The sequence below is a fragment of the Diaphorina citri genome, unplaced genomic scaffold (genome assembly GCF_000475195.1).
Source record: "Diaphorina citri unplaced genomic scaffold, Diaci psyllid genome assembly version 1.1 scaffold343, whole genome shotgun sequence".
Classification (NCBI taxonomy): Eukaryota; Metazoa; Arthropoda; class Insecta; order Hemiptera; family Psyllidae; genus Diaphorina; species Diaphorina citri.
In genome coordinates, this window is record NW_007377778.1 from 14,687 (window position 1) to 37,810 (window position 23,124).

Below are 23,124 nucleotides of genomic sequence, written 5' to 3' on the forward strand. Positions count from 1 at the left end.
ATCTGAGCGCCAAGCACCGCGCTATATCTTGTCACAATCTCAGTCAGAATAATACTCAGCCCGTCAAAGACATTTGTAAATATTTCGAGGAGAAAAATCAGCTTCTGGCCCCTCCGGGACCTACGATACAGGATTATATACCGACGCCCCCTAGAGAACATGAGGTGGCCAAGAGAAGGTTCTCACATTTAGATCACTCGTTTACGCCCCTGGTCAGGTTGACCAAACACATCTCCTGAAATATATATAGTTATTATATTTATTTATTTATCAGATCAATGCTTTGTGTTTTTATTTCCTAGAAAAATGGTTTCCTCGAATTGTTTTGCCATAATTGAGGCTGGCGGGATTACAGCCAGAAATCGATAAGGACGGTCCCAGACCTTCAACTATCATTTTTGTGGAGAGGTTTGTTAGAGGGAACTCCAACTACTAGGGTCTTATTGTCCTGAAAACAAAGAGAAAAGGAAGTCAGGATAGAAGAACGCCAGACGTTCCGCGAACGAACCTTATTTGTTTAGGATAATATCTAATATCCACCCCAGGCAGTAATTGAACTTACGACCTATCCCTTCAAAGGCAGAAGCGCTACCCTGAAAGGTAACTAGGCTGGCTACATTCAACTAACAATTTGAAAAAGTAGAAAAATATGCCAATTAAATTAGATAGGTAAACTTGGTTGTTATATATTTTACAAAATCGAATCACTATCGTTGTAAAAATAAAATAAGTAAAATGAACAAGGAGAGAAAAACAGAGTCCTAGAAAAAAAAGGAAAGCAGATCAACAGAGAATTTACAAGTACGAGCTTAACATTAATAAAAAGATGTCTGTACAAATATCTCAACACGTAATAAAATGGGTAAATTTCATTGCGTACTTTTAAATGTGTTTGACACAGGGTTTAAATTCTATATATTTTAGGTAACATGTGTATATTGAAAAACAATTAAAAGTCATAGCACCATCTATGTATTCTAAACAGAAGGAAAAGTCGTGCGCTGGATCAGAATTCTTCATTTGATCAGGCACCAAATGCATGTATTGTTATTACAGAATAAAACTATTGAGTTCCATCAATTTTTCCCCCTATCGTTTGAAGATTCTTTATGAAAGTCCAATGGGAAATAATATAACGGAATCGAAAGAAGGTATAAAGAGAAGAAGAAAATACATTTTATCAATTGCAAAATCGGCAGACTGAAATATCGTACATCCTTTGAGGAAAACTTAGCAACATATGCTAGTTTCAGACGCTTTGAAAAAATCCTTCTGGGAGTACACAGTAAGTGTAAGTCTGCACGCAGTAAGTGTGCTCCCAGAGGGGTGAGAGAGGAGTGTTCTCGCTTACAGCTTACAAAGCGCTTTCAATGAAAAAGTACAAGCACCAGCGTTAACTAAATCCCCTCCACTATATCTCAACAATAAAAATCTCCAAGTGGTATAGGAGAGTCTCTTCTACACATTGTAGATAAGGTAAATGTCACTCCGTATACAAAACAAGAACTGGAAGGGGACCTCCTGGCCAATGGTGCAGATACAGATCGATAGAGAGGACAAGTCAACCATATCACCTGGAAATGTAGAAAAAGTATCACAGTTAGAAAGCTGACTCCTATTGATCAATAAATAATTTCAAGGCAAATAAGGAGATTTGATCGATAACTTTCAGAATATATCATTGATATTTTCCACAAGGAACTTCATTTGTATTGTGTAAAACACTTGGCATATTGCATACCTAAATGTTATACCAGGCACTTATAAGAAATTCAATTTTCGGTAGATTCGAATTTTACTGTAAGAGCTAGGGGTTCGTTTCTCGCCCGGCGCGAACTATATCCTAAACAGATAAGGTGCGTTCTCGGACCCATAAGGTCCGCTTCTCCTATTTGTCCTCTTTCTATCTTCGATATCAGGACAATACAGACACCACAGGCCCCTGGTTCAATTTCCTGACAGATTATCAAGTTTTTCTTACGTAGCCATCAATCTGGTCCAAGTTTGACTCACCTAGCTATCAATCTGGTCCAAGTTTGACTGACCTAGCTATCAATCTGGTCCAAGTTTGACTGACCTAGCTATCAATCTGGTCCAAGTTTGACTGACCTAGCTATCAATCTGGTCCAAGTTTGACTGACCTAGCTATCAATCTGGTCCAAGTTTGACTGACCTAGCTATCAATCTGGTCCAAGTTTGACTGACCTAGCTATCAATCTGGTCCAAGTTTGACTGACCTAGCTATCAATCTGGTCCAAGTTTGACTGACCTAGCTATCAATCTGGTCCAAGTTTGACTGACCTAGCTATCAATCTGGTCCAAGTTTGACTGACCTAGCTATCAATCTGGTCCAAGTTTGACTCACCTAGCTATCAATCTGGTCCAAGTTTGACTGAGAGTCAAGCGTATCATTCGACGAGGAATGTGTCAGGTCACTCAGTTCATCCAAATGCTTCTGTCGCTTCCTTACATTCCAATGCAGACATTCGCCCAGGGAGTCGAACCAGTCGGCTATTTGATCCTGAGCGCAGATACTAGGCACCGGATATATTGAGGTAGTAACTCGTAGACTGAAATAGTTGAGAGAGAGAGAGAGAGAGAGAGAAAGAAAAAAATAATAATAAAATAAGTGAAATGGCCAAGAGAAGAAATCATATAATAAGATAAGATCCAGGTTCAAGATTTTAGGAATTTTAAACGTGTCAAGCATAACTGCTTGTTACAAATGTCGTTCCCCGCTTAATACACTTTAATTGTGGTGGTAATGCTGTGATACCCACAAAAGTTGTGAAAATCTCTGCTTTACCACAAATAATTCATGGCAGACTTTTGCGTAAGCTTTTCCTGTCAGAAGGATTTCAATGCCGAACATGCAAATTATAAAACAAATGACAGTGAATACAGAATTACCCAGTAGTTAGTAGTTACAAATTAATTTTCAGGAGGAAATAAAGTACCAACAAAATATAATAATTCCCTCTGTCAAACCTCTTTAAAAAAAAAGTATTAAGTGAGTTAAAACTCCGTTTGAGTTAACCAAACTCGAGTTTTCTTGTACTAAGCAAAATCTGATTGTTGATTTCAAAGATTTCAGCCAAGCTGATTGCTTAATCCAAGAGTTTAAACTCATTTTGTGGAACCAACCATATTAGCTGTCAGCTTAATCTCTTGAATCTGGTTTTGATCTCTTACATCATGAGAACCGTTGAAGTGTGGGGTTAGGTAACGCTCAAAACGGTAATCTTATGCGACGGGTCAAATAAATTGTACAAATAAATTACAAATTACAATTACAAAATTAGTAACGCCTCTTTTCAAGCTCTCTGATAAACTACTATCTTTTATCTTTGACTAACCTAACCTGAATTTATAATTCCGCGAGATAGTAGATAGCTATAGGGTAAGTGTACCATTTATTGGCCCACCTGTACCATACGCCACATAAGTCTGAACTGGACGAACTTTTTCAAGATCCAATTTCATTACCTACTGTGTCACAACGACTGTAGACAACAATTTAGGTGACACCAGACTCTGTGGAGACCCCCAGGTCTATAGTCTCATGTTGAAATGCACTTTGGGCTTTTGTGCAAACTCAAGAAAAACGCCCAAAAATTAACGAGCATAAACCTGTAAGACTAGACCTGGCCCGCAGTAACTTGGTGACATTGCACATCTTTTTTTTTTTTTTTTTTTTTTTTTTTTTTTTTTCCTCTCCCACACCTTTCCCCTTAGAATTCCTTTTTTTTTCATCTTTTTTTTTTTTTCTCGTTCATCTCTCCACAACCTTACCCTGTAGATATCCTGTATTTCATTAAATACAATATGTATTAGGCTTTTGAAATATGTAATCGACTTACCTGTCTAAAACTAGTCCTTCTTTGATAATCTATAAACCTAACTCCGAATAGAACCTTTGATGGTGTTTTGGCACATCCACTAATTTTTTGACGGTCTAGAAATAGAGTCCCGTATAGAAAATTTGATGGTACTTTGGCACATCCACTAATTTTTTGACTGTAGAAATTAACAGAATCCCGTATAGTAAATTTGGGATGGTAATTTGGCACATCGACTAATTTTCTGAGGGTCTAGATTTCTGGAAATAGAATCCCGTGTAAAAAACGTCAAACTGTTTTGACTTGACGGGGCGGAGCGCTACAGCGCTCCTTAATTTGGTGGTAATTTGGCACATCCACTAATTCTTCAACGGAGCTGTCCCCCCCTCTTTTTTCAAACTTAAAGACCATAATATTTGAATCGAATTTTTTCTTTATTATTTTGTTTTTATTTTCTTCGTCTTCTTTCCGAATTTTTCCTTTCCGGATAGGCATGACTATGAATGAAACAGTGTATGACCTGAAGTCATGCAATGGAGCAGTTGCAATTGGGTAAAATTTATTAATAAATGGTCGATTCCTACGTAAAAAGTAGTGAAAAATCCAAATCTGAGGACAAAACTCCGAAAAAAACACTGTAAAAGGTTGAAAATTCAATTTTCATTTTCCCTTTTAATTAAAGAGTTCAAAGATGTGTGACGTCAGACTTCAGGCAGTTGCCTCTCTAGGTAGCGCCAGTATGCAAGCGTGCTTACGGAGGAGCAGAAAGAAATGCGCAGAAACGTAGGTATGCGCACAAACACATATATTTATGTACTATCTATCCATCTATCAATCATTCAATAGAGAAGATTGTTTATGAATATATTGGTATTCAAACATACCTACACGTAGGTACATACATAGTTACAGTCTGTGTTGATTGTTGATTAGTACATTTACATTTGAATTTGAACTCTTCTTTCCGAATTTTTCCTTTCCGGATAGGCATGACCGTATGAATGAAACAGTGTATGACTTGAAGTCATGCAATGGAGCAGTTGCAATTGGGTAAAATTTAGTAATAAATGGTCGATTCCTACGTAAAAAGTAGTGAAAAATCCAAATCTGAGGAATCCAAATCTGACGACAAAACTCCGAAAAAAACACTGTAAAAGGTCGAAAATTCAAATTTCATTTTCCGTTCGAATGAAAGAGTTCAATGATGTGTGACGTCAGACTTCAGGCAGTTGCCTCTCTAGGTAGCGCCAGTATGCAAGCGTGCTTGCGGAGGAGCAGAAAGAAATGCACAGAAACGTATGCGCACAAACACATATATTTATGTACTATCTATCCATCTATCAATCATTCAATAGAGAAGATTGTTTTTTGAATATACTGGTATTCAAACATACCTACACGTAGGTACATACATAGTTACAGTCTGTGTTGATTGTTGATTAGTACATTTACATTTGAATTCGAACTTTCAGACATTTCAAATGTCGATCGAAGCTCTAGAACAAGTTTAAGTTAGGTACATTTACAGCGAATGTAGAATCATTCAGTATTCTTAGATTTTTACTTGAAAGTTGCAATTATTCAGAGATTCGCGCCTGAACTTTCAGACATTTCAAATGTCGATCGAAGCTCTAGAACAAGTATAAGTTAGGTACATTTACAGCGAATGTAGAATCATTCAGTATTCTTAGATTTTTACTTGAAAGTTGCAATTATTCAGAGATTCGCGCCTTGTTCATATGAAACAACATTAACCCTGATGGCCCTCATGGGGTTTTATAGGTACACTCTGAGGTAGCAGCAATAAGGATAGGACTTTGCATGTGAAGTGTGAGCCAGTTTCCAGTGGATCACGATTCACGAATTATTTTCGGATGGGTTAGTAAGGCTCAACACACCTTTGGGACCGCTAGTCCCTACAGCTAAGCCTCTAGGACTAGGTGGAAAATCTGGATGAGTTGCCATCATCTGGGCAATCGTGAGCTGGTAGCTTTTCCCTACCAAACTCGGGGTGGGTGAGGTTAATAAGGTGCTGAGGCGGGGAGCTTGTCGCCAAATGGAGGGGAAAATCCCCGTCCCCAAAATCCTTAGCAGTTATAAAGTGACATACAACCCTTTTAAAACACTCTACATATTAGGTAGGTATAGGAAGGAACCTACTTAAATTCACTATCTACTCAGTAAATATAAGTAGGTAGTAGATATTCCTTGTGTTACCATGGAGCTTTTACTTGGTCTGAATTTAAAGTTACGTTTGGGTTAACTGCTAAGATAAGAAGCAACGGGAGAGTACGTTTCAATTCATTAAAAAGTAATATTCATACTTCACTTACAAGACGAACATTAGCTTTAGAATCTTTAGATGAACAAGAACATGACCAAGACAAAAGTAGGTACCGTACCTAACATGGCAAAAATCACAAATATGCAGGAAATATCCAAAACATCAAAAGGGAATATTCTGGAATTTAGGCTCCCAAGACTGAGCACTCAGCTTTCGTTATTGCTCAAGGGAAATTTCAGGCTGACATCCTCCCTATTTAAAGTCCTCCAGCCAGACCAAGCTGGTCCACTCCCTGTTTAAAATCCTCCAGCCAGACCAAGCTGGTCCACTCCCTATTTAAAGTCCTCCAGCCAGACCAAGCTGGTCCACTTCCTGTTTAAAATCCTCCAGCCAGACCAAGCTGGTCCACTCCCTATTTAAAGTCCTCCAGCCAGACCAAGCTGGTCTACTCCCTGTTTAAAGTCTTCCAGCCAGACCAAGCTGGTCTACTCCCAGTTGAAAGTCCCCCCAGCCAGACAAGATTATAGCCACGCGGTCTGACGAATCATCTCCAATTGGGGCCTCAAGATTCACCGATTTCGTTGGATCAGCTCTTCGTTGGCTGTTCTCGTAGCACGCTTAACGTTCCCACTGGTTCGCATTAATTAGACACTCTGAGGTAGCAGCAATAGGGATAGGACTTTGCATGTGAAGTGTGAGCCAGTTTCCAGTGGATCACGATTCACGATTAATTTCCGGATGGGTTAGTAAGGCTCAACACACCTTTGGGACCGCTAGTCCCTACAGCTAAGCCTCTAGGTGGAAAATCTGGATGAGTTGCCATCATCTGGGCAATCGTATGCTGGTAGCTTTTCCCTACCAAACTCGGGGTGGGTGAGGTTAATAAGGTGCTGAGGCGGGGAGCTTGTCGCCAAATGGAGGGGAAAATCCCCGTCCCCAAAATCCTTAGCAGTTATAAAGTGACATACAACCCTTTTAAAACACTCTACATATTAGGTAGGTATAGGAAGGAACCTACTTAAATTCACTATCTACTCAGTAAATATAAGTAGGTAGTAGATATTCCTTGTGTTACCATGGAGCTTTTACTTGGTCTGAATTTAAAGTTACGTTTGGGTTAACTGCTAAGATAAGAAGCAACGGGAGAGTACGTTTCAATTCATTAAAAAGTAATATTCATACTTCACTTACAAGACGAACATTAGCTTTAGAATCTTTAGATGAACAAGAACATGACCAAGACAAAAGTAGGTACCGTACCTAACATGGCAAAAATCACAAATATGCAGGAAATATCCAAAACATCAAAAGGGAATATTCTGGAATTTAGGCTCCCAAGACTGAGCACTCAGCTTTCGTTATTGCTCAAGGGAAATTTCAGGCTGACATCCTCCCTATTTAAAGTCCTCCAGCCAGACCAAGCTGGTCCACTCCCTGTTTAAAATCCTCCAGCCAGACCAAGCTGGTCCACTCCCTATTTAAAGTCCTCCAGCCAGACCAAGCTGGTCCACTCCCTGTTTAAAATCCTCCAGCCAGACCAAGCTGGTCCACTCCCTTGGCGGGGCGGAGCGCTACCGCGCTCCTTAATTTATTCAAAACCTTGAGTTGACCTTTAGAAAGCACGTTGTTGATCAATGAGATACCTTCCTAACGAATACTTTTCATTATCGAGCCCTTTACCCTTCTGCACTGAAATCATTTTTTTACCGAGAGAAAAAAAAGTAAAGTTCTGCTGTTTGTGTGAAATGAAAATTTCAATTCCAATCACCATTTTGTCTCTATGATAACATGGCATTGCGAGGCAACTTTGTACGGCAGGCCTTATTAGGCGATAAAATATTTAAATGTTCATAACATCGAGGTAGAGAGAAAAAAAAAGCATTTTTCTCAATACCTATGACTTTTGAAAAATTCTACGTCAGTTCTTGTGAATAGCACAAATCTTTCTCAGATGAGTGTTTCTGATGGAATGACTTCTTTGATATACGCTATTGAAGTCTCAAAGAAAAAACTAAGAACGTCCTGGAAAGGCTCAATCCGCTTTGAGAGAAACTGACCTTTGCAAAGCTCCCCAACTAAAAACAAAATATGGACTTCTTTTCATAACTTTGACATGCTTTTCTATACTTACAGCATTAATTGGAGCAAGGTTGAGCAATATGATGGTACTTTGGTGGAGATTTTGATCTGTTTTTTTTTTTTTTTTTTTTTTTTTTTTTTTTTTAAAGATGAGTGTTTCCCCCCCGTTTTTTTTTCGTAGCGATGAAACAACTGCTACATTGGACGCTTGTGGCCTGTGTCGTAGCATGCCCATCCCGTAGTATGCCTCTCATCAGATGGGCGAGAAGAGACACAATACTTCCCATTTAGGTGCTGGGTCAACACGAGAACACCAGAAAGTAATCCGTTGAAATATTTGCAATCGAAAAACGAGTACAATTTTTTGTCGATGGTGGGATTCGAACCCGGGACCTTCTGCACGGACCTTATTTATTGAGCGATTGAGGGAACTGTAACTGCTGAGGCTTTATCGTCCTGAAAGATAGGATAGGAGAAAGCCAGCCTTTTCTGAAACAAACTTTTTTGTATAGGACAAAGTTCGCCCCGGGACCTAGCGCTTATAAGGAAGGCTACCGTCCAAACTCCCTAGGCTGGCTGACTTCTTTCACGAATTGGACAGTAGCGTCTGTATTATATCCCCAGTTGATAACTACCTTCTGATTACTTGCTAATTTATTTATCCCCTCAACAATGGTCAAACAAACCATTGGATTATAACAATCACCTAATAGTTTTCTCTATGTGCTACGTATTCGTCTCATCAAGGATTTTCTCGTATGTGCTTCCTCCTTTCAAACTTCGAATATGAAAGCACATTGCCTCATCCAGGGTTCCCTATGGGAAGTTTGGTCCGGAGTGTGGAAGATGGAAGAATGACTTTTATGTGGTCAAGTTCAGCAAATTCTCAAATAAATGGGAATATATGCCTCAAATGTGCCAAGCTGGAACTGAACCTGCGCCCTCCTGTTTAACAAGGGAACAGCTTAACCACTACACCACCACCGAAGCACCCAAGAGGACTTCTAAGAATAGTAGCCAACACTGGAACTATAGTATATACCTTATACCAGTAGGTACCTAATACTGTTGTATTATTTTAGGAATATGTATCGGGTAAATCAGGCAATTTTTGAAAGAAACAAAAGAAAAGTTCACCAAATCTAGTAGATTTGGGGAGTAGTAAAGCACCCAAGAGGACTTCTAAGAATAGTAGCCAACACTGGAACTAGGTAAAACCTTACTTTACTCATATGTACGAGTAGGTACCTAATACTGTTGTATGATTTTAGGAATATGTATCGGGTAAATCAGGCAATTTTTGAAAGAAACAAAAGAAAAGTTCACCAAATCTAGTAGATTTGGGGAGTAGTACAAGATAACTATGTACTCTTCAGTATTATGTAATCCTAAGACGAATCTTTGACGAACATGGCTACGAATTTTCAGAAGACCCTGGCGAAGAACATTGGAGCGTTAAAAAACCATTAGGGTACCCGAACGAGCATGCAAGCCACCTTGACACATCATCAATGCGTGAAACAGAAACCAAGTCAATTGAACATGGGACTTCCTCTGCAGAAAACAAAGAAGGAAATATCCTAATGCCAATGCAGGATCGGCTATACTTCTTCAATCCTGGGTACTTAGCCTGAAGACAAAAATTACCACTTGCCTTGGGCTGGATCAGACATTTTTACCCCCCAATGGTTTGATCAGAGGGAATTCTAACTAAAGAGACACTCCTCGTATCATCCCGAAATTCACATTGAGAGCGAGGAATTTACACAACACTCTTGCTGTTTTAAAGAGGTTTATTTGATAGAGGGAACTGTTAACAATAGAGATCTTATCGTCCCGAAATGGGAAAGCAGAAGGACAGGGATCAGGATAGGAGAAAGCCAGCCGTTCCGAGAACGAACCTTATCTGTATAGGATAAAGTCCGCCCCGGGCTGGAATCGAACACACTGGATCTATCGTAATATCCAGTGTTTATCTGTTAATGATAATGGATCTTCTGGTATAATGTCTAAAAATAAACTACCATACCTATCTGTGCCTAGGTACCACTTCTGTTACCAAGTTTTTAAACCGAAGAGGTTTTAATTTGCTGAGTGATTCACACAATCTAATGTTAGTTTAGAGTTCAAGATTGAAGTTGAGAAATACCGCGAGTTGGTGACAATGTCCTGGCTTGTCCTTAAGAGATGTACTGAGAGTGACTTTGACACATCCACTACTGTGGAAGACATAGAAGCCTAGTAGTGGACATATCTGTTGGATTTCTATATTTGGGGTTCAATTAAAAACCTGTTGTCGCTCTCTAGCTGAAACGGATGTAGTGGATTTGATCTTGCTCTAGATTTTATTGTTCGGATCTCGTTTGTGACTTTGTGTATGACTTTAAACCGCACGAAAGGAAACAGTAGTGCAAGCACGATAAAAGGAAATAAGTAAGTATGTAACTATGTACATAATTATCTACTGATGGAAGCTCCTCTAAACCTCTAATGCGACGCCTAAGCGATGAGGTTTAGCTACCAGAAAATGAGATGGATACAAAATTTCTGCACTTTTAAAATAAGTCCGATTCGTCAGCTCCCATGGCGTAGTGGTCACTGCGCTCGCCTTGCACGCGGGAGACCCGGGTTCGATTCCCGGCGGGGTCAAGAAATTTTAGAAGCCTAGTAGTGGACATATCTGTTGGATTTCTATATTTGGGGTTCAATTAAAAACCTGTTGCCGCTCTCTAGCTGAAACGGATGTAGTGGATTTGATCTTGCTCTAGATTTTATTGTTCGGATCTCGTGTGTGACTTTGTGTATGACTTTAAACCGCACGAAAGGAAACAGTAGTGCAAGCACGATAAAAGGAAATAAGTAAGTATGTAACTATGTAGAGACGAAAAATGGGCAGGAAAAAGTGAAGTAAAAAGTAGATGGAAGAGGAGGAGAAGAAGTAGATGGAGGGAAAGAAGAATGAAAATAAAAATGTAAATAACGTCGCCTCTGATTTTCGACAGATTCGAGTGGATGCTATTATGTCATCGCCACAACATCTGTAGTGTACAACCCAGTGGCGAACAAACAAACTTTGTTTTTGTTTTATTGTTTTATTGTTTTTTTTTTTTTTTGTTCTTTTTTTTTCGAGGTTTTACATTAGGGGATTCCTCTATCTAAGATTTTCATCCGATTTTTTCCCGAATGTCATGTAGGCAATATATGTCATGTACTCATGTAGGCAATGTACCACTACACACGACACGATTTTTTCTTGTAGGCAATATATGTCATGTAGGCAATGTACCACTACACACGACACGATTTTTTCTTCCGAACGACACAAAATGTTCTTTTAGGCAAAAAAAAAGTAACAAAAGATCTAACCAGGTCGCAGTGACATAGGGCGTTTATTATAGCCGATGGCTCTGCTTATAGGAATACCCTGAAGGCAATGTAATATGAGAGTTCCCCCTACACACGACACGATTTTTTTCCGAACGACATAAAATGCGTTTATTATAGCCGATGGCCCTCCAAAAGTTCTCCTCGTATCTTAAACAGAGTCTCATCGAGAGCGACCAAGTCTCTCAACCTTTAAAAGTTTCCTCATAGTTCAAAGGGAGTCTCATCGAGAGCGATCAAGTCTCTCAAACCCCCAAAAGGCGGTTTATTATAGCTGATGGCCCTGCTTATACCAATAGTTGTACGCTATGCAATGTGAGAATCCCCACTACACACGACACGATTTTTTGTCGAACGACACGTGGGAACGGGCTGTATGTCCTGATCCCCCAACCGATACCCGTCTGTACGTCACTGGGCGAGTTCCAAAAACCAGACACACGGGCGACCTGCAAGAGATGCTATGGATATGCTACAGAATACTATGGCATACATTTCATCTGGTCCCAATGTATTTGATATGAGAATATACGCTTTTCTTGCAGTGTATATTTGATAGAAATTCTATCTATTCTATCTTGGAATTAGGTAGCACAATAGAACTTCGATTATTTCAATCGTAAAAAAAAAAAAATGAAAAAGGGGGCAAAATTTAGATACAAAAGAAGAAAGTGGTTAATAAATCCCCTGTTATCTTTACCTATACATTGTACTATATTATGTATTTTATGTCAAATAAATTGTACAAATAAATTAAATACCCTATTTTGAACTGATTTTGGCATTGGTCCTGGGAGTCGGAAAGATGTAGTTCAAAGTTTTCCCATAATATTGTAGGTAATATCGTTCAGGACAGCCACACTACTATCACGTCACGTGAGCTCACGTGACGTGATGGTAGTATGTTTCTACCTTAAAGTCAATAGTGACACAGTAAGTAAACTCAAAGCTATACCTAACAATTTAGGTAACATTATTTTGTTTGCTGTATCCGACTTGGTTAAATTTGAACCAAATTTTGACGTGGCTTAATGATTAAACCAAGATACGAGTTTCATTGCCTAATTAGACCAAAAAACTCGCGTCTGGCATGTCAACAGCTAACGCCCTCATGATTGCGGTCGTAATACATTTCATTATTTAATGCCAGACATAAATAATTTATTTTTGTTGAAAAAAAAAGCTATAGATTTTTTTAATGGGTTTTTTTTAGGCGCTTCAACTTTAAAACAGGGCTGCCCAACCGGTCAATCGCGGATTGATTTCAAGTCGATCGCGACCAGCACACCCAGCAGTGTTTGAACCTGGCAATATCATCTCACACACCCGATAACTCCAAACTTGTGGACCATAATCAGAGTCAAGTTCCTCAAAGCTAAGTAAGTCGATCGCAAGATTGAAAATACAAGTCGATCTTCCTCTAAAAAGGTGTGCACCCCTGTGTTAAAACATGTCGTTCGCACAAAAAGAGGTTTGACGCAAGGAACTGTAACTGCTAAGGTCTTATCGTGCCGAAATCGAAGACAGAACGAAGACAGGATAGAAGAAAGCCAGCCGTTCTGAGAACATTATCCCTTCAGGATAAAATCCGCCCCGGGCGAGAATCGAAACCGCGGCCTAGCCCTCACAAGGCTGGCAATCTTTGTAAATAAATTTTGCTAGATCTTCTTCTTCTAAGTTTCTATTAAGATTTTGAAGAAGCTAAGGTAGGTACGTACCTAGGTAGCTATGTACATACATTAATAATAATAGGCGGTCTAGCGTCTACCAAATCCACTATGTGAATCTGATAGTTTAATGCAGCGGTTCTCAACCTTTTTTTTCGCCCGCGTACCCCTTGGGTACCCGGGTTTAATCTCACGAGCCCCCACCACCATCATAATGAGTGCCGGGTACCCAACTTAGGTTGATACCATTACTACTCAGTTCACCGTGAGGTTGAAATTCCGTACCTTTTTGGACTGTACAGCACTGATAAGCCGTCAAAATTCAAAATTTGCTTTTGTTACACTTTTGTCCTGAAAAGTGCGACGCTTCCCTTACAGTAGAACACATCCTGTTGTCCTGCAAGATATGCGATTCCGTCCGAGCTCATTCACCAATTTTTCCATGTCTGATATCCTCAAAGATGATCTTCGATTGACGTCCTCGTGCGTTTCTTGAAAAGAAACAACTTCCTCAAACACCTTCAGATAGTTTTCTTTCTGCAAATGGCCTTCTTGCTAAATTGTATCAAAAATAAATAAAATAAATTCTTTTGCCCACCATTACACATTTTCTTTTTCTTTTTTGCGTACCCCCCCCCCCCCCCCCCCGCCCCGCCTCCCGCAATGGCGGCGCTTCAAAGTTATGCCTCTTACGCCGCGCTGATCCCGTACAGAGGACGGGTCAACCATGGTCTAATTTATAAGTAAAAGTGATACTCAGGATCTCCCTTATAGTCCTTTCTAAACTTAAGTATTACATTGCATTATTAGATTATTACACGTAGGATTAAGTTCGTAATTAAAGTATCGCTCCATCCTGACAAGTCAAAATTTATGTTATACGTTCGCAAGTAATGACAGAATTACAATTGTGAACATACCTTTATGCATATGTAAATATGTGACTTCGAAGTAAAGGTAGATATTATAAATGGAAAGTAAACATAGATACGTTTTACAAATCTAATTACGAATCTAATTTGTGTATGTGAAAGGTTTCTTAGAGAAGAATCTAACTCCCTGTCAGGTCTACCTGAAAACTGATGAGCATACACACGCTATCAGTTAGACCCGACATTCGGACCTGATCAAGTCTACCTGATAAGCACACACACTATCAGGCAAACCTGACAGGTACAAATGATCAGGTCCGCCTGTCAGTTCTACCAAACCGATGAGCACACACACACACACACACACTATCAGGTAGACATGACAGGTACACCTGATCAGGTCCGCCTGTCAGGTCTAACTGAAAACTGATGAGCACACACACTATCAAGTAGACCTGACCGGTACACTTAATCAGGTCCGCCTGTCAGGTCTACCTGATAGCTGATGAGCACATACATTATCAGGTACACCTGATCAGGTCCGTCTGTCAGGTCTACCTGATAGTGAGTAGCTGGCCTTAGACTGCGGGAGTAATAGGGACTTTTCAAAGTCTCCCTCTGGCAGTACAAACAAGATACATAATACCTATATTTTTCATTCTACCTATATAATATATTTCATTCTATTCTATTCTATTAGATTTTTTTAAAAAATAGGGGCGGGCTCGAGCTCCATTTTTCTCCTCTACTGTACGTCAGACTCCGAAAAATTGGCCTTCGAGCTTCATATTTCTTCTGTACTGTAGGACCAACACCCCACCCCCTCGGCAAGGCCCTGCCAATGAGTCAGATCCTAGAGAATAAAGAGGGAAAGTTTGAAGAGTGAAGTAAAGCGGAAAAAACTGAAAAAGTGAAAATATGTAACAAAATAACCGCTAAAACCAAACAAACAAAAACCACAAAGCTGATCAGCAGAATGTTTATTTAGTCAAGTGTAATAATGCCAATTATTTGTTGGATTTTTTGTAGTAAAAAGCACACATTAACGCATAACGTTGCTGGACACCCTGTATATCATTTATTATCAATAAATAAATCAATAATGCAACCGGTCGGATCGATTGCAATATTGACATTGCCGATTTACCTAAATCCCGAGATATTTATTTGCCATTTGATCATAAATTTATGACATTGCATATTGCAATCTATCTGTTTATGAGACCGCCATAAATTGTTTCAAACAAAAATATTTCAACTCTTTTCGTTTATTTTTTCAATAAAAATCGACTGTGAATTATTTAAATCAATTTCATGAACGATATAAATCGATATAAAATTACGAGTTTAGGATAAAATCCGCCCAGGAAGGGAATCGAACCCGCGACCTAGAGTTGGCTTACTTCAAAGTTTTTTTTTTTTTTTTTTTTTAGAGGGTTGACCAGAGGGAACTGTAACTGCTATGGTCTAAACGTCCCGAAATCGAAGAGAGAAGGAAGACAGGATAGGAGGAAAGCCAGCCGTTCCGAGAACGAACATTATCCCATCAGGATAAAATCCGCCTCGGGTGGGCATCGAACCCGCGGCCTAGCGCCTACAAGGCAGACGCACTACCAACTAAGCTAACCAGGCTGGCTACTTCAAAGTTTAATTTGGTCTGTCGGGTGGTTATGTAGAATGTACCGCAGGCAAACAATTGGGCATCGAACCCGCGGCCTAGCGCTTACAAGGCAGACGCACTACCAACTAAGCTAACCAGGCTGGCTACTTCAAAGTTTAATTTGGTCTGTCGGGTGGTTATGTAGAATGTACCGCAGGCAAACAATTTATGCAGCCAACAGCTGCAGGCTAAATCCATATTCTGTTCTGACTAATCTATTATTGTCTAGTGTTCTACTCATTCTTCTCTAATCACAGGGGCCAGCCTAGTTAGCTTCAGAGGGTAGCGTGTCTGCCTTGTAAGTGCTAGGTCGCGGGTTCCATTTCCGCCCGGGATGGATTTCATCCTGACGGGATAAGGTTCGTTCTCGGAACGGCTGACTTTCTCCAATCCTGTCTCAATTCTCTCTTCGATTTCGGGACGATAAGACCTTAGCAGTTACAGTTCCCTCTGTCAAACCTCTTAAACAATAAAATAATAATAATAATCTTCCTCTGTTTCTTCTTCTTCTTCTTCTTCTTCTTCTTCTTCTTCTTCTTCTTCTTCTTCTTCTTCCCCTTTTCCCGTGTACTGACGGGGTCGGCGTTTTCCGTCAGCCTCTCAATCAGCCCTAGGGTGATTGCTTTGGGCTGACATTTGGTTTTGGCTACAAGTATTTTACGAGTGGATGCCCTTCGCAATCAACCTTTGCTAATTCTTCAGTAACGGAAATTTCAGACTGGTATCCTCCCTGTTTAAAGTCCCCCAGACTTTTTTGCCCTGCTTTAAGTTACATCATTGATAATTGCTCCTATTTAAAAAAAAAATATTTCGTAGTCTGAGGCTTTGTAGGTTATAAACAGAGAGAAGTTCAGAATATGGCACTTAAAGCAGTTTTCCAAAATGGCACTTAAAGCATTTTTCCAAAATATGGCACTAAAAAACATGGCAATATGGCACTTATTTTGGGAAAATATGGCATTTATTTTTTTCAAAACATGGCAAAGGAAGCAAAAAGGTATGGCAAAATAAGCCTTTTTAGGCTTTTTATGGCATTTTTCCAGATTTTACTAAAATAGGGTGGAATAGTATGACGCCATGGCAATATGGCATTTGAACTTCTCTGGCTATAAACTTGGAGCTTAAACTTTTAAATATGGAACTATGAACTCCTATATGTAAATGTCTATTTAGTGTGCTATGCCTGAGGCTTGCTACAATGCATACCTGCTAAATTAATGCTCATAAACTATTACTTTATTCTCAGCAGTCTCCATGGCCGAGTGGGTATCACACTAGGCTTGCACGCAGGAGGCCCGGGTTCGATTCCCGGCGGGGACGAGGTTTTTTTCGGCTCTGTGCTTGGAGTTCGGGGTGCACTCAGCCTCGTGAGGACAATTATTGAGTAGCTACTTTATTCGAGTGGCGGCATTACAAGATAGCAGTGGCGGCATAAGTCAAAGAAACGAGCGATGATAAATAAGATGATTGAGTAAATGAAAGACTTGTAATACTGTGATACCCACAAAGTTGTGAAAAAGCTCTCTGCTTCACCACAAAGTCCTATGCGAGCAGTATAATGAATCACTTGGTATTACTATTTTTGTTACATACAAGCATTTTCCCATTTATTTATTTTTTCTCAAGAGGTTTGATAGAGGAAACTGTAACTGCTAAGCTCTTACTGTTTATTTGATTGAGAGAATTGTTCTGAAAAACTAATAAATGGAAACTTATAGGTAATATAATAAACTTCTCGAAATCGGAAATCGCGTAGTTAAAACCAATTTTTTTTTTGCACATTGCATACATACTTAGTTACACGGCGCTCACACAATGGCATTATATCAGCTCCCATGGCGTAGTGGTCACTGCGCTCGCCTTGCACGCGGGAGACCCGGGTTCGATTCCCGGCGGGGTCAAGAAATTTCATATCAGTTGATACCATAGGAGTAGCAATAGCAGCAGTAGTAATATTAGTACCAGTTGATGTTATAGGAGCAGCAGTAGTAATATTAGTACCAGTTGATGTTATATAGGAGCAGTAGTGGTAATAGTAGTTGATATCAAAGTAGTTGTAGATGGTTGATAAAATAGGCGAATAGAGAAGGTGTAGCTGATATCATGGACCAACATATTGTAGATAGGATACCTATTGGCATAGGTAGTGCTTTATTTAGACTCTCAGCTTAGATGTTTAGATCACCAAAAGATATTGTGCGTCAGTTCCCATGGCGTAGTGGTCACTGCGCTCGCCTTGCACGCGGGAGACCCGGGTTCGATTCCCGGCGGGGTCAAGAAATTTGTAGGAGGGTCACCGATCATCTCTTGGTATTAAATACTGTGGAAAAGGACGTGCAATTAGCCCGGACGTTGTTTCATAGAACGTTTAAGGAGCCAAGACATTGTTTCTGGACGTCTGAGGGGGTCTATTACCATGTCAATCCTTCCATAACCTTGAGACCGTCAGTTCCCATGGCGTAGTAGTCAGTTCCCATGGCGTAGTGGTCACTGCGCTCGCCTTGCACGCGGGAGACCCGGGTTCGATTCCCGGCGGGGTCAAGAAATTTGTGTCAATTCAGGATAAAATCTCCGCCGGGCGGGAATCGAACCCGCGGCCTATCGCTTATAAGACAGACGCGCTACCAACCATGCTGAAATAGAGGGAAAAATCTCACGACTGTTTCTGGTCCTTTGTAATATGTGTTCCCCATAATAATTATGTCCAAAGGTTTATATACTTTTCTGTAAACTTTACCTATGAAATATATAAGACCTTGTTTAGACTGCGGGGGTAAAGGGACTTTTCAGTCCTATCCCAGCAGGATAAACAAGGTATATTCTATTCTATTCTGTTCTATTCTATTCTATTCTATTCTATTCTATTCTACCCTATTCTATTCTATTCTATTCTCTTCTATTCTACCCTATTCTATTCTATTCTACCCTATTCTATTCTACTCTATTCTATTCTCTTCTATTATACCCTATTCTATTCTATCCTATTCTATTCTATTATATGCTATTCTATTCTATTCTATTTATTTCAGATACAAGCGAATCTTTTCCATCGGTTCCCAAGGTATCACCACCTACAACCCCACCAACTTGGACGTCACAAACAGATGGTCCTACGCGGACATTTTGGACGTCAAATTCATTCCGAGTCAGCCGGATTTCTTCACGTTGTTTTTCGTCAAGGAGAACTCGAGGAAAGATGGGATGAAGTTTTCGACGGAACATCGAGCCCGGCTGATGATCGACGTGATGCGGCAGAAGTTTGCGAGTATGGGCCGGAGCGCGGACAACGTAGTGGTAAGTTCGTAGCGGGTATTGAAGGTGTGTCCACACATAGTCGAAATGGGAATTCCCGTAAATTTATAGATAATTTATACAAATAAATAAATATCTCTACGCTTTCGGGACGGTAAGACCCCCGTTTTTAGAGTTCCCTCTATCACAACTCGGCTTTTCTGTTACAATAAATTCTATTCTCTTTTGTCAGCTACATATCAGCTCCCATGGCGTAGTGGTCACTGTGCTCGCCTTGCACGCGGGAGACCCGGGTTCGATTCCCGGCGGGGTCAAGAAATTTGTATCAAAAGCGACATTCTGCCCGAACGAACTTGGGTGCAATGTCCTGAAAAAAAGAAATATCAAAGAATAATAAAATACACATTTAGGTGTGCCAGAAAAAAAAAAGAGGTTTGTAGAGCACAGCACTCTCTTCAAACTGTTAAGTAGCTCTCAAACAAACGGGGCCAACGAGGGTAAAATATGGCAGCATCTAGGAAAATATGGCAGCATCTAGGAAAATATGGCATCTAGGAAAATATGGTGTCTACAGCATGCAGTTGACATTTGATAGAAATGAAGAAAACAGGAGCGTACCTCAAGAATTTCAAAAGTGGAAGCTGTAAAGGCATACGAGTATACGGTATGCCGAATTCTCAGTCAGTCAGTCTCATACTAGCCATGAGTTTTTTCAGACTCAGCCATACTCAAACCGCGGCCCGCCAAGTTTTTCCGTTGAGCCCGCTAGGTATTTTAGACTTCCAGACGGTCTGACAGACCTAGGTCTGAGCGTGAGTGGCTGGCATTTTAATTTAGATTGAATGTTCAGCTCCCATTGCGTAGTGGTCACTGCACTCGCCTTGCACGCGGGAGACCCGGGTTCGATTCCCGGCGGGGTCAAGAAATTTGTATCAAAAAAAATATAGGATCAAAATTTAGGATCATTGGAACCATTTGGCACCAAAAACCAAAAATCGATTTTTTTGACATAGGTAGGCACGGCGTTTTCGCTTAGCACGGCAGTATTGGTCTGGCCATCCAGAGAGGAAACGCTGCATACATCGTAGGGTCTCTTCCGGAGTTGAATTTTAGTGAATTTTTTTATATTTAAATAAATAAATATCATCTCTTCTATTATATCCGTATTCTATTCTATTCTTATTCTATTCTATTTATATTCTATTCATATTCTATTCTATTTATATTCTATTCTTATTCTATTCTATTTATATTCTATTCACATTCTATTCTATCCCCCAGTGAGGATCGTCACATCACCTCCCTTTCGGAATTCTCCGTGCTCAAGTTCTCGTCCAAGTCCCGCACCGAGACAACGTCTCGTCGTCTGCTCTGTCTGACCGAAACTTGTCTTGTCGAACGAGACCCGCAAACTTACAACATCATCACGGTGAAACCCCTGCAGGAGATTTATGCCCTGATTCGGGATGTACAAGACAGCCAGCTGTTTACTGTGGAGTATAGAAACATGAAGACTGTAAAATATAGGTAAGTACTGAAAATGTACTAGAACGTACTGAAATGTACTATAATGTACTCAAAATGTACTAGAATGTACTGAAAAGTACTAATGCACAAGAACGTACTAAAAGTAAAGCAACCTCCTTGGCCGAGTGGGTATCACACTGGGCTTGTCGAAGTTTTTTCGGCTCTATGCTTATATGCCCTCAGCCTCGTGAGTACAATTGAGTAGCTACTTTGATACTAAAGCGTACAAATATACTTTTTTTCCAGTGTTTCTCAAAGAGATGCTCTCTTGGCCACACTGCTCGATGGGGTGCGAAGCTCAGGCAACCGAGATGTGCACGTCAAAATGAAGGGGTCGGATTTTGGGAAGCGCTGGGGCCCCCTTTCGGAGCCTGTGGAAGAAGAAGTGGAAAGTCTGCACCTCAAGTTCCTATACCAAGCTCCCCGGAATAGGGAACATGAGGAAGTCATAGACAGGTGAGTGGTGCTCATTGCTTGCTCGTTTTATTTCGTCTTATTTCCTTTAATTGGTCGAAAGTTCAATTTTTATCTGCTGTTTTAATGAAAAAGTTGAAATAGTTGTGAAGTGGAAAGTCTGCACCTCACGTTCCTATACCAAGCTCCCCGGAAATAGGGAACATGAGGAAGTCATAGACAGGTGAGTGGTGTGGTGCTCATTGCTTGCTCAGTTTTTTTCTCTTAATTTAATTTATTGATTTTAATTTATTTATTCCTTTCATTTTATTGCTCAAATGAAATGCACTCCAATAACTAGAGTTACTGAAGTTAAGCACCGTTGTGTTTGGTTTATGTTTGGACGGATGACAGTGTAGGATATTATGGTAGGATATTGAAACCCCAGATTAAAAACTGATGTTGGATTTCACCAATATTTATTCAGTCATTAGAACTCCTGTTAAGCTAACAGCCAGTTAAGTTCCATTTATTGGCTTAACAGGGCTGTTAAGCTAACGGGCTGTTTGAGGCTGGAAAGAAGGTTGGTGAAATCCACCATGAGTCATTTTCAGCACTTTTTTTTATTTTTGTTGAATGATATTTTTTTTCTGGCTTCAAGTGGCAGGGTTTTCCTGAGGTCACCCAACTAGTAATTTTTCTTTCGCTGTGAGCCTTTGAGATGTTTCACCAGGGAGGTCTTGAATGTTCCCAGACTTAGTGAATCCCTATCTCCCTATGTACATATGTCCCGAAGAAGATTATTAGATAATTTCATTGGCTATTCTAATTAATTTTTCACTAAAAACGTTAGCAGTAATAGTGACGTCAAACGTACCCTAAACCCCTTGAGAGGCATACTACGGGATGGGCATGCTACGACACAGGCCACAAGCGTCTAATGTAGCAGTTGTTCCATTGCTACGAAATAAAAACGGCGGTGGAACACTCATCTTTTTTTTTTTTTTTTGAGACCTACCCCACTGAATGGCTGTGATGGTCTGCCGAGGTCACGGGCCTCCCATTGCTACGGCCTAGTAGTACCATTCGTTGCGCAGGTACTTTTGAACGACTAACACCTAGTCCTCCGGTACTTGCAACAAGTCGCGACGAGGACGCTGCGTACACAGCCTTTCGCGAGCGAGTACGCCTACCCTACGTACCTCGCGCGTCATCGGCTACCAGCGTGCAGGACCGCACAGCTCCTACCCCCGAAGCAAAGAAGCGCCTAGTCTCGACAAGTGATGGACCTTTACCCACCGCTCTACCATTTTTAATTTTATAATGAACATAAAGTGTTGTTTAACTCTGTATTAATTTGTTACTTTCTCTTTTATTGTTTTGTAATTTTAATTGTTCTTTTCTATTTGCACTATACATTTTACTTTTACTTACCTTTAAAATAGCCTTTTAATCCTTTCTTTTGTTAAGGTTTTGCTATGTAGACTTAGACTTGTAAGGTAGACCTTTGTACTGTAAGTTATCCCTGGCTAAAAAGCTTTTTTCTTAAAAGTTAATGTGTCGGTTCCAACGTCAGAGAAGAGAAGTTTTTTGTGGAAAACAACTTGTTGATTTTTGTGATATTTTTTTGACTTTGAGTTTTTTCCCTTTTTTCTACACTATACGAGGGGTTTTATTGTGCTAAAACAACTTTTAGTTTTGTGGTTTTTTTTCTTTTCTCTTTTTTCTATACACACTTATCGAATGCTCAATCTCCAGTAGATGACGATTGTTGTGAGTCTGGTGTCGCCAAAAACCACAGTTATGTTAGGTATGTATCAGTAGTTCGAGGTTTTTGCTGTGTATAACCGTTTTAGTTTGTGGTCTTAGTGGAAGAGTATAGGAGTTGAGGCTGCGCAGCGCTTTCGACCCGTAGCTGCATTTGCGGCGCAATTGTTGCGCTGTTCGCCTGGTTAGCTGCGTACCACACCTTGACGCGGAGGTCAAGACGGCCCCCTGTCCGACCTAAGCGAGACCAGCCGGGAGAAAGACGTCGTCGTCTCTAACCTACCGCCTCTCTTACTCAAAAAGGAACAAAAGGCGCTTTTACGGCAGGACGGCACTGCCTTACTAACTCCGGTGACATACCTTACAACTATAACTTAGACCTTTGTAATTTTTTTTTTTT

At 40.2% G+C, this 23,124-nt stretch overlaps 1 protein-coding gene across 15 annotated transcripts in view; it reads right to left on the reverse strand.

The window, feature by feature from the left end:
* Positions 1–830: 830 nt before the first annotated feature.
* LOC103507804 (NAD kinase) overlaps positions 831–23,124 on the reverse strand; it is a 93,157-nt gene continuing 70,863 nt past the window's right edge. For all 15 annotated transcript variants that reach the window (XM_008472313.2, XM_026822588.1, XM_026822587.1 and 12 more), the window contains one exon: positions 831–1,574. The gene's annotated coding sequence lies outside the window, so the exon portion shown is untranslated. The remainder of the gene's footprint in view (positions 1,575–23,124) is intronic.